General features: G+C 36.3%; 1 pseudogene; it reads right to left on the reverse strand.

Annotated features, from left to right (window-relative positions):
* Positions 1-7239: 7239 nt before the first annotated feature.
* Positions 7240-9405, reverse strand: LOC101423643 (ATM interactor pseudogene; annotated as a pseudogene).
* Positions 9406-10441: the final 1036 nt, after the last annotated feature.

Genomic DNA, 10441 nt, shown 5'->3' on the forward strand with positions numbered 1-10441 from the left:
TAACCATTCTTGTGAAAAATCCAGTGTCTCTTGCTTGGAGTAGCCATCTGATTGGCCTTATTGCTTCCAGTTTCATCCATCTGTCATTGGAAGATCTTGCTGCAATTCAAAATTCATCAGTTCATCTCTTTAAAATCCATCAGTGGCTCACCAGTACTGTTAGGACAAAGATCAAAAGCCTTGTCATAACCTAGCATGACTGGCAACCCTGATTGCCTCTCCAGCTTCATTATTCATTTGTTAATTTAAATATTATTTACTCATCCTGCATTTATTAAAGATCTAGTAAATATGGGCTCAGCACAATTATAGCTCTATGTAGTTTATTCTTATCTCAATTACCCATTCTTTGTATGGCCACAAATATAAATTTTTTCCTTGATTCCAAGTTAGAACCTTTGATTAGCCAGCATTGGGAATCTAGTTTTACCTGATTATATGGAGAAAATAACACACAATAAATTCCTGTTTTTTTCATATGATGGAACACAAAATAATTTCAAAAAGAATTATTCTTCTGTTTTAAACATTTCTTTAACATATCTGACTCATCAAAATTATACAAAATTATACATTGTGGACCAGCCTCCAAACCTTTATTCTCAAGCTCCATTTCCCTATAAGAAAAGAATATATTGCACGATAATTATTTATTTGCCCCCTAACTTACTCTAAAAGTAAATTTCTGAGAGCAGATTAATTCAAGTGGTTGAGTACCTGCTTCCCATGTGCAAGGTCCTGGGATCTATCTCTGATACTGTAGTGGCAGACAGAAGTGGGTATACGTGGTATCGAAGGCCGGAATATGAGAATTCTGAAAGGAAGATGAATAATTTACCAGCCAGACTCGGCAGACTCTTGTCCTGATAAAAACCAAGCCCCGAATAGAATTTTAGGGTCCCTTTTATACAGAAGATATAAGACTGGGGAGTCAAACAGTGCTTGTATGCAAAAGGACTTTTTGTTAGTTTCTTCAAGTGTTTTTTCTGAGTATTAGATAGGTTTTTTCCTCCATGTAAGCTTGATTTAACACATAACACCCACATTCCAGGTAAGCTTCACACATTTGGCTTGCATCCTCCCTGAATATCCAAAGCCTATAGAGTTTATACTTCTCAATTGGCTTTCTAGGCATATTTGGATATAAAAAAGTTTGAATTTATGCACAGGCTAAATTAGTACCTCCTAAAAACAAACAAAAGTAAATCACAAAACTTTCTCAAGAAATATGGCTGCTTTTAGAACTGATATTAGTAAAGTAGTGGGACAAAAGTGTAAACATGCCACCAACAAAAATTTAGCTGAAAGAAACAATTGTAAATCCAGTTTGTTGTTAATTGAAGTAAGCCATTCATTAAAAAACGCATATTGGTAATGCTCAGCAAACTTTATGCAGTCAAAAAATATACACACAGCTAAAACATTGGCATATAAAATAAAAATAAAGTGACAAAGATTTACATTAACACATTTTTCAGTAATTAAAAATAACTGCTACAACAAGCAAAATTAAAAAACCAACTCAGGGAAGCCAATGGGGCTCAGTGATTAAGCGCTGGCTTTTCATACATGAAATCCCAGGTTCAATCCACAGTCCCTGGTACCTTAAAAAAAAGACAAAATACTGCTTCATCTACATTATTTAAATCAGGTAGAGTGATGCATAATATTACTTGAGGACTGTTTTTCTCCCACAAAATTTTTACATATAGTAGTCTTTCATAAATAGATTCTCAATGCATGAAATAAGTGTATATCAGATATATGTAAAGAAAAATTTTAAATCCGCACTTTTTGTAGAAACATGCAAAATATTAAATTAATTTTTCAGAGAGAAGGATAAAATCCACTTCTGTTCAGCAATTTTATCCATGAACAAAAATGTTTGAGCATCCACAAGACTTACCAAAATATGTCTTATATGTGCATAGCGTTTTATAATTGTGTAAGCTTTGTTTGCACCTGCTATCTTATTTAATCGTCACAATAAATCTGTCATACACTTATTTTTATCTATATAGAATGGATTCCTCAGACAGTTTAACATAGGTTCCAATTGAACTGGGAAAAAAATAACATCTCCACAATATGGACTTAAGTTCTCTGAGTTTTTTATTTAGCAGCTTTGTATAATGTAAACTCACAGGCATTGGAATCAAGCAGACCCAAGTTGAAATTCTGGCTGCAAAATGTTTTTAGCTATATGAACTTCTTTAAACATTAAGTTCCTTATCTTTTAAAAGGGGTTTGCCAAGGGTTCGTAACAAGATTAAATCAGTTGTCGTATTTAAAGCCTGGAACATAGCAAGCATTCAATAAGCTCCCATAGCATCCTTCTTTCATTTGCTCTTTCTTTCCATTCCTTCCTTGAAGACATCCATGGGTTTAAGGGAGAGGAACATTGAAAAAAGAACATAAGTATTTCCTATTTCACAGAAAAATAGCAATCTATGTAAGTTTTCCTGAGTTTACTCTAAGAATCATTTTCAGTTATTGCCAATTCACTTTTTTGAACTCCTGACGTTTTATAAAATGAAAGAATAATACACAGATCTATTAGCTACCTATTGATATGTACCAAACCTAGCACCTTAAAGCAACATTTATCTCACACAGTTTATGAGAGTTAGGAATTGAGAAGAGGCTTAGCTAGGTGGCTCTGGCTCAGGGTCTCATGAGGTTGCAGTCAAGTCACCAAGGAATAAAGTCATCTGAAGAGGGCGAGAATCCACTTCCAAGCTCATTCATGTGGCTTAGAGAACGGTTTCAGTTTTTCCCCATGGGTCTCCCCATAGAGCTGCTCATACATTGTAACTGGCTTCCCTCAGAACAATTAATGTAAAAGGGAGAGGAAGAGATGATAGAGAAATAGAGATATAGAGAGATGAGACATAGAGATATGAGGGATGGGGAGAGGAAGAATTCAAGATAAAAATTGAAGTGGTTTACATCCTAATCTTTGAAGTGATATGCAAGCACTTCTGCTATTTGCAGAATAGCTCACATAGACAACCTTGGTACAATGTGACAGAGGATTACACAAAGCTATGAATACCAAGAGGTGGGAATCATTGGATGACATCTTGGAGACTGACTACAAAGAGATAATGACATTATTTACCCTGTGGAGCTGAGCCCTTAATGTCCCAATGGCCCAGACAAGATAGCCTGAACAAGAAAAACGTTTATTCTGACCTAAGATTAAACGTGGAAACAGCATGAGATATCTGAAAGCTTCATTGTTTCAAAGGTAAAAGGGTAGACTACCACAAAATGTCTGTTTAGCATCACACCTCTCAGGAGTTGCAAATTAAGAAAAGACTTGGGCAAAGTTCTTTTATTACCTCCTGCCTGTTTAAGTTGAGGCTACTTTGCCTCCCTACCCTCCAAGACCTCTGGGCTACAGAATTCATTTCAGTTCTGCAGAAACAACCATGGTATTGTTACCAAATACCAAAACTACCATGGTATTGCTATCTCAGTGAAATAATTTGATGGAACTCTAATTAATATGTTTTTTTTATATGATACTTATATTCTGTTCAAATAATTGAGAGTGATGAAAGTACTCAATGATTGACATATACACACTCTAAATATTTTTGGATTAAATAGATACAGTTTTATTCTACCACATTTTACTTTTAAAATGGTGAAAACAATACTATGACATGTTATATGTTTGTGTTAATATTGCAAAGGTCAGTGGACTTTGTAAAGAAAACTAAAAATCCAGAAATATGTGCATACATTTTAACAGAAGCTCACGTAAGTAAAGCAAAATGTCTCTGCCAGATGGAAAACTTGTACTTCCAAACAACTATAATTTAAAGAAGAAATGAAAGCTTTTGCATCCTTTTCCAAGGCCAGTTAATGCTCATAACAAAACAACAACAACAATTCTTGCCTATATGGTAATATATGTAACTAGTTTGAATAGAAATTATATCAGGACTCAAAACCTGAAATAAGAGTAATTTAAAACCACTTAAGACATGCAATGAACTGCCTTTTTTTACTATCTAGTCTTAGGTACTTTTATACTATAATTTATAATTCATGATTCTGGGGAGAAAATGAAAAAGTGATTCAGAAATAATTTAAAGGCAATTTTAAATTGACAACTGTTCAAAGATGTGATTGAAAAATTAAAATATTCATAATATTTCTCTAGGTTTTATTATTTTGTTACAATAAGCTATATTTTAATAATAACCTGACCTAATCTAACATAATGAATAGAAGGCAATAACGGTGATAAGCAAATTATTAGAACTAGTTCTTTGTGACCTTATTGAATGAAAAATAGTAGAGTAGAGGGAGATTTAGAGAAAAATTGGTAAGTGATGGTTAAATAATGCCCTTCCAAATGCTGGACATTTATTTCAAGAAATTAAAGCATCGACCTTAGAAAATAATTGCTAGGAACGGTTTAAATGACCAGAACAATTAATTTTCTCAAATTTTTAACATTTACCAACCTAAAACAAAAGTACAAGTTCTAGAAGTTGATTCATTCATATACCCTCACGTTTTCCATGACTTATCTTTATATCCATTATCATTAGCCTGTTAAAACCTTATTGGTTTATTGGTATATTGTATGAATCTATCCACTAGATTGTGAACTCCATGAGAGGAGGACATTCTCTGTTTCTGTTTTCATTTTAAATTCATTCTTCTTTTTAATCAGTGAATTTCAGTTTTTACAAATACTCAAACAATTCAGGTAACGGAGGTTTTGGGGGAGAACAATTCTTATACATAAAGAACTATAACATGCTCCATTTTTCTGCAAATAACTCAATTGGCTGAATTAACAAACACTGTCATAGAAACAAAATGTTGTTTTTGTTGTTTTAAGACCATAAATCACTGCATTTATATTTACAAAAAGCCATGAATAAACACGCATTTCTCCTTTATTCGGAGGACTTAAATAGATGTTTAAACATTATGGCAGTGATGATTCTAACACATAATGAAGTTCTAAGTCAAGGCTTTGCTTTGAAACCCATATTCATGGGCAACTGGGGGCAAAGTTAACTGTTTCATATACTAAATTGAGCTCATCTGCCCAGGGCATATGGTCTTTACCCATTATTAACACGTCCTCTGTATCTGATGAATGGAACATGAATTAGTAGCAACACCACCATTTTACTTTAAGGAATTATTAGACCCCTTGCTAGGTTTTCTTTAGAAGATTTAGCCCTCAAAAGTACAGGCATGTGCAAAAGAAAGGACAAAGCATTTCTTTGTAAACTTAGAACATTTACAAACTGCACAGATTCTTACTTTTCTTAACTGCCAACAATTAAGCAGGATCTCCTAAATGCAGAAAACCCCAAAGGCATATTTGACCATGTTCCAATCTCAAAACAAAACAAAACAAAAAAATGTTCTTGATGATTGAAACTATAGGTCTTTACCTTCCTTATTCTCTTTGAAGAAGCCTGTTTGGTATAACTTTCTTTGAAATAAAAATAAGGGAAAATGTAGACTATCATATTTTAGGTGGTCCTATTCTTTAATTGCTACCCTCAAGGCATAAGTAATAATACCCTTGCCAGACAGATACATTTCAAAAATCATTTAAGGAAAAGAGATGAGTGGTGAATGAAAGAAGGTGGGTTACTTTAAATGTAGATTGCATTCTTGCCGTATTAAGTTTAGTAGAAGTGCAACCCATTGAAATTTAGGGGAAAGTGTCCTTTACCCTTCCCACTTCTTTTTTTTTTAATGTACGGTGTGATAAAGCTCAGATCCAGTCTATGAGTGCATTTTGGGAAGCAGCTCTGAGGCACCACTCTAAACTATTCCTACTATAGACAGCAGGATATTAATAGGGCACACCCCAGTATTTCCATGCCGTGGACGATTTAGTATTATTTCAATTAGGAGGATCACTATTTACACATAAACCCTCGCTATTATTCCTTTACACGGTAATTTTATAGCCCTGAGCCTCTTGTGAATAAAATACTGTACACTTACATTCGTATCAATAATAGCTCATCTAGGCAAGGGATGGCATTGACTACACGAAAACTGTTTCAATAGTTAGAGACAGTTACAGTTTTCCTTTGTGTCTTCAAGTCAGAAAAGTGAGATGTCAAAGCAGGTGTGGCTGTAGGCAGTGTGAGTTTCAAACCATGTAAGCACATGGTTTAAATCCACTTTATAGGTTACTATCAGGAAATAGGAATTTCTAGCAAGCACTGTTAAAAATATATTTTAGGTGCAATTTAAGTATGTTACACTCCAACTAAAATGTTTTAAAGATTTGAAAAGTTTTAAACCTGTGGAAAAAAAAGTTCACAAACCTGTCAAGTTTGGCTTCCACTAAATGGGTAATATTGTTTTTAAGGGTATGAAATATATTTATTTTAGATAGAAAGACTAGCAATGATAGGTGTATTAGTCAGCCAAAGGGGTGCTGATGCAAAGTACCAGAACCCTGTTGGCCTTTATAAAGGTATTTATTTGGGGTAAAAGCTTACATTTACCAGGTCCTAAAGAGGTACTCAAGGTACGTTAAGAGGTACTTTCTCACTCAAGTCAGTTGCCATGTGTTGAAGCATGATGACGGGCAATCTTTGAGAGAGTTCAGCCTTCCTCTTTCTGAGCTACAGGCTGGCACAGGGCTTGTTTCTTTCCAGGCTCAGCTGTAGACTATCAGGCAATAGCTCATCTCTCTTCCCAGGGCCAAAGGATCTAAGTTCTCTACTCTGCTGTGTCTTTGGAGCTTTCTCTCTCTCTTCTATGTATCTTCTTCTGTGTTTTCTTACATAAGTACCTGTTTATATTAACCGCCCCAAGAAGGCGGGGACTTAAACTGAGTTACTTCTACAATGTGGTCAAATCAAACCCTAATCTTAACATAATTTAATCTAAGACATCTCAGCTGAATCTAATACAATGAAAGGGTGTCATGCCCAGAGGGGCAGGCCAGTTTAAAAACATAATCCTTACCATTTTGGGGGTTCATAAATAATCTCAAACTGCCACAGTAGGCAACACAATAACTATCATTTTTAGATGAATATCATACACTTTATAATATTCTCACATTTATACACTAATTTCATGTTTACGAGTACAAAAGGCAAAGAACCTCAAAGAATCTAAGCACCTGCATGATCAACTACTTTCAAGAGTTAACACTGCTGTTCTGGTTCCTCATTTCCTAAATTCACAAGATAACTGTAAATGCCATCTTGCACGTGGACTTTGCTTTTAGAATTTGGAGACTGTATATAGTTCTGTACCTGTCTTGGTTTCCACAGAGCTGAACTGAGACTCCATCATGTTCCAGGTCACACTGGCTAGAAGGAAGTCATTTATTGCTACTTGAGTTTCATTCTGGTGACAACGAAACTCCTTAGGCCTTCAAAACCAGAATTCATGGTCCGTGTTTCTGTACTGTTTAACTGGATTTTGCTTTCAAGATCAGGTTGGTTTTTAGCAGTGGAATTCCCTTCTGAGTCTCTGTGTCAGATGAATCAATGCACATGGAAAAGGCTGGAGTGTTTCAGAATACTGCTGAAAGGCAGATGAGGGAACTGTCTAAAAAGAAGTTTGTCTGTCTGTGTCTGTGTATCAAACATTTCAAGGTATAAGAAGTTAGCATTTCCCCTACAACCATAGGACTGAACAGAGGTGGCTGCAAGTAAATGTCAGTTTAACTTTCTATGTCCAGGGATTCCAAGACTGGTTTAGTGTTCACACTGCAAATTTCACTCTCTTCCATTTGAGGTTGGATATTGGAGGCTGAAAGAACTCTTCAATATCAAAATCTCTTCTGGGATTCTGGGTTGGGCCAGGTAGGAGTTGTGTGTTGGGTTCAGTGTTCCCGTCAGACAAAAGACTATGATTATCCAGTGTCTGACCTGGCAGGTTACTTGACGAGATGTTTTCTAAATAGCTTAATATCCATGGTTTGGGTCTGATTATCTGTCATCTTTTGTGAAGAAAGCATACCATTTTGTTCACTGAAGTTTATAATTGATGCAGATTTCTCAGTATCTTGATTGAATGTTTTAGGGTCAGTCTGAGGTAACAAACTATGAGTTATAGTCTCTGCTATCAAATTGTTGCTTATAATAGTACCTATAGGAACCCTATATGATAAATGAACATTCTCAAAAATGTCTCCACACATCACCATGTGGTCCATGTGTACCTGGTCATCTGTGGAGCTTGGCATTCTGCTGGTTTGCGTCACTCTGGAGATCCCACCTGAATGGAAACAAGCATCTAAAAAGCATCAGTCTGAGTGGCTATCGATGAAGTTACTTTAGAACTCAGCAACAACGTTTGAGTGTGAACACTACTGGGAAGGGAAATTTGAAAACCAAACGACACAAAGGAATCGGGCAGCTCAATGCACAGAAGGCATAAAGCTTTGTGAGGTTTTGTCTGCACGTTGATGTAAGAAATGCTGCTTTTCTGACATGTGTTCCCAAGATGTCATAAAGCAGTAGGTAGACTTTTACCCAAGTTCACCTGAACACCAGTACTAATTGACTCAAGAGCCATGGGATTCAGTCTCTGAGAGAGGTAGGCTCTCCTGCAGAGAGCAAGCTTCTGAATCTAGGCTGAAGATCAGGGTTCTTATGGACAAGGCAAGTGCGATGTTGCCTGTGGCTGAGCCCTGATGATCAACACCAACCACCATAGGCTGGACTGGGAGTCCACTGTAGGTACAAAGTCATAGGAGAAAACTGCGAGACAGGCAGTTTAACCAAAGTCACTTTGGGCTTTGGTAAAAGCAACTTCTGAGGATATCTTTGAGCTGTTGTAAGAGTCTGTTTTCTGGCATTAGAGCTGCAAGAATCTTCAAAGGAAGCCACTGGCTTTATTTCTGAAGTGTCTAGTTCTTGAGTGTCAGGTCTAGGGTTGGTTTATTGATCAACAATTGGATGGTCTTTTTCAACAACTTCTGGTTGTTCACATAGTTCTCCTATTCCTTTTCTTACTAGGTGGATCCCTGTGCTCGGCAGGGATCTCAAGGCCAGTTTGGGGATGTGAGACTCCGAGGCAGTTCTGCTGGTATAAGGAAAGCCACACGTGCATTGGAAGACCTTGCCACCGTCCTCCATATGTCTTTTCAAGTCCAATTCACTATCATATGAATTGCTATACTTACTTCATTTATGCCTCTTTTCGGCATACATTTTCATAAAGTGCTGTTTTACAACAGATAATTGAAAAAATGGCCTTTCAGGGCCTTCTCGGGCATCCTTCAATTGGACAACACTAGAATTTCCATACAGTTTTCAAATATTTCCTTATTGCTGGATTTACTATGGCGACCTGCAGGTGGTGGCTCTTGACCACGTGCATGTTGGGTGTGGGGCTGTTGGGCAGGATTTTGCCAAACGCCCACAAAGTGCAGAGGATGGTTGTTCCAGGGATACATGCATTCCCTTCACACACAGTGTAGAAGAGAAAAAAAAGGAAAATAAGTCCTTGTTTACAGCAAAAATCCTGAGTTTCGGGATTAGGTCTCATGAAAGCTAAGTACTAGAACTAGAACTGACTGGCCTAACCCAGATCTCATGCTCCATCCTTGGAGTCTACATGGAGTCAATTATAGGGAACCAGCAGAAGCCAGGGTTGTTGGTAATGGGAAGGGAGGAAATCGGTGCATGGGCAGCTGGCTAGTCGTATTTGTCAAAAAAAAGAGTAACCACTGAATCAAGCAAAGAAAGAACCCACACAGATTTTCATGTTAGAAAGATCACCCTTTCCACAATGCAGAGAGTGGAGTGAAAGTTATCAAGATTAGAAGCAGTGAAACCAGTTAGAAGCTGTTTCAAGTGCTCAAATACTCAAGAGGTATTTAACAGAATAGACAGATGTTAGTGAAGATTTGGATTTAGAAATTGAAGAAAAGAACAAAATCAAGGATGACCCCCACTTGTTATGATTGGTCAAGTGGGCATGTGTGGTGGTACTATGGAGAACAAGGAGGAAGAAGAAGTTGTGATGGAAAATGATGTTTAGTTTCTGGATATGAGTTTGACATGCCTGTAAGTCATAACCTTGAAAATATTCCCGTTCTCAAGTTGCCATTTCAGAAGATGTAAAGATGTTATATAATTTTATAACTTATATTGTAAAATTAGATGCCACATTTACTAATTACCAGCAAAGACCCTAGAAATATTTACTTCTTAATAAATTTTTTGTTCCGTAATTGCTAAATCCTGATGCTAACATTTGCCAAAGCCAAATGTTAGGAGGAAAAATGAAGAGGCCAGTAGCCTATAAGAAATCATCTGTGTTTTCCTTTAACAAGAAATAAAAATGCAATTAAATACTACTTGCTGTGATAGTATGAAAATATAATAGACCTAGAATTAGAAATATTCTGATTGAGTAAACAAAAGGGCAAGCAATGGATTGGTTAACACTAAGGTCAAATAGTGAAACT

This window comes from Dasypus novemcinctus, chromosome 12 (genome assembly GCF_030445035.2).
Source record: "Dasypus novemcinctus isolate mDasNov1 chromosome 12, mDasNov1.1.hap2, whole genome shotgun sequence".
Lineage (NCBI taxonomy): Eukaryota > Metazoa > Chordata > Mammalia > Cingulata > Dasypodidae > Dasypus > Dasypus novemcinctus.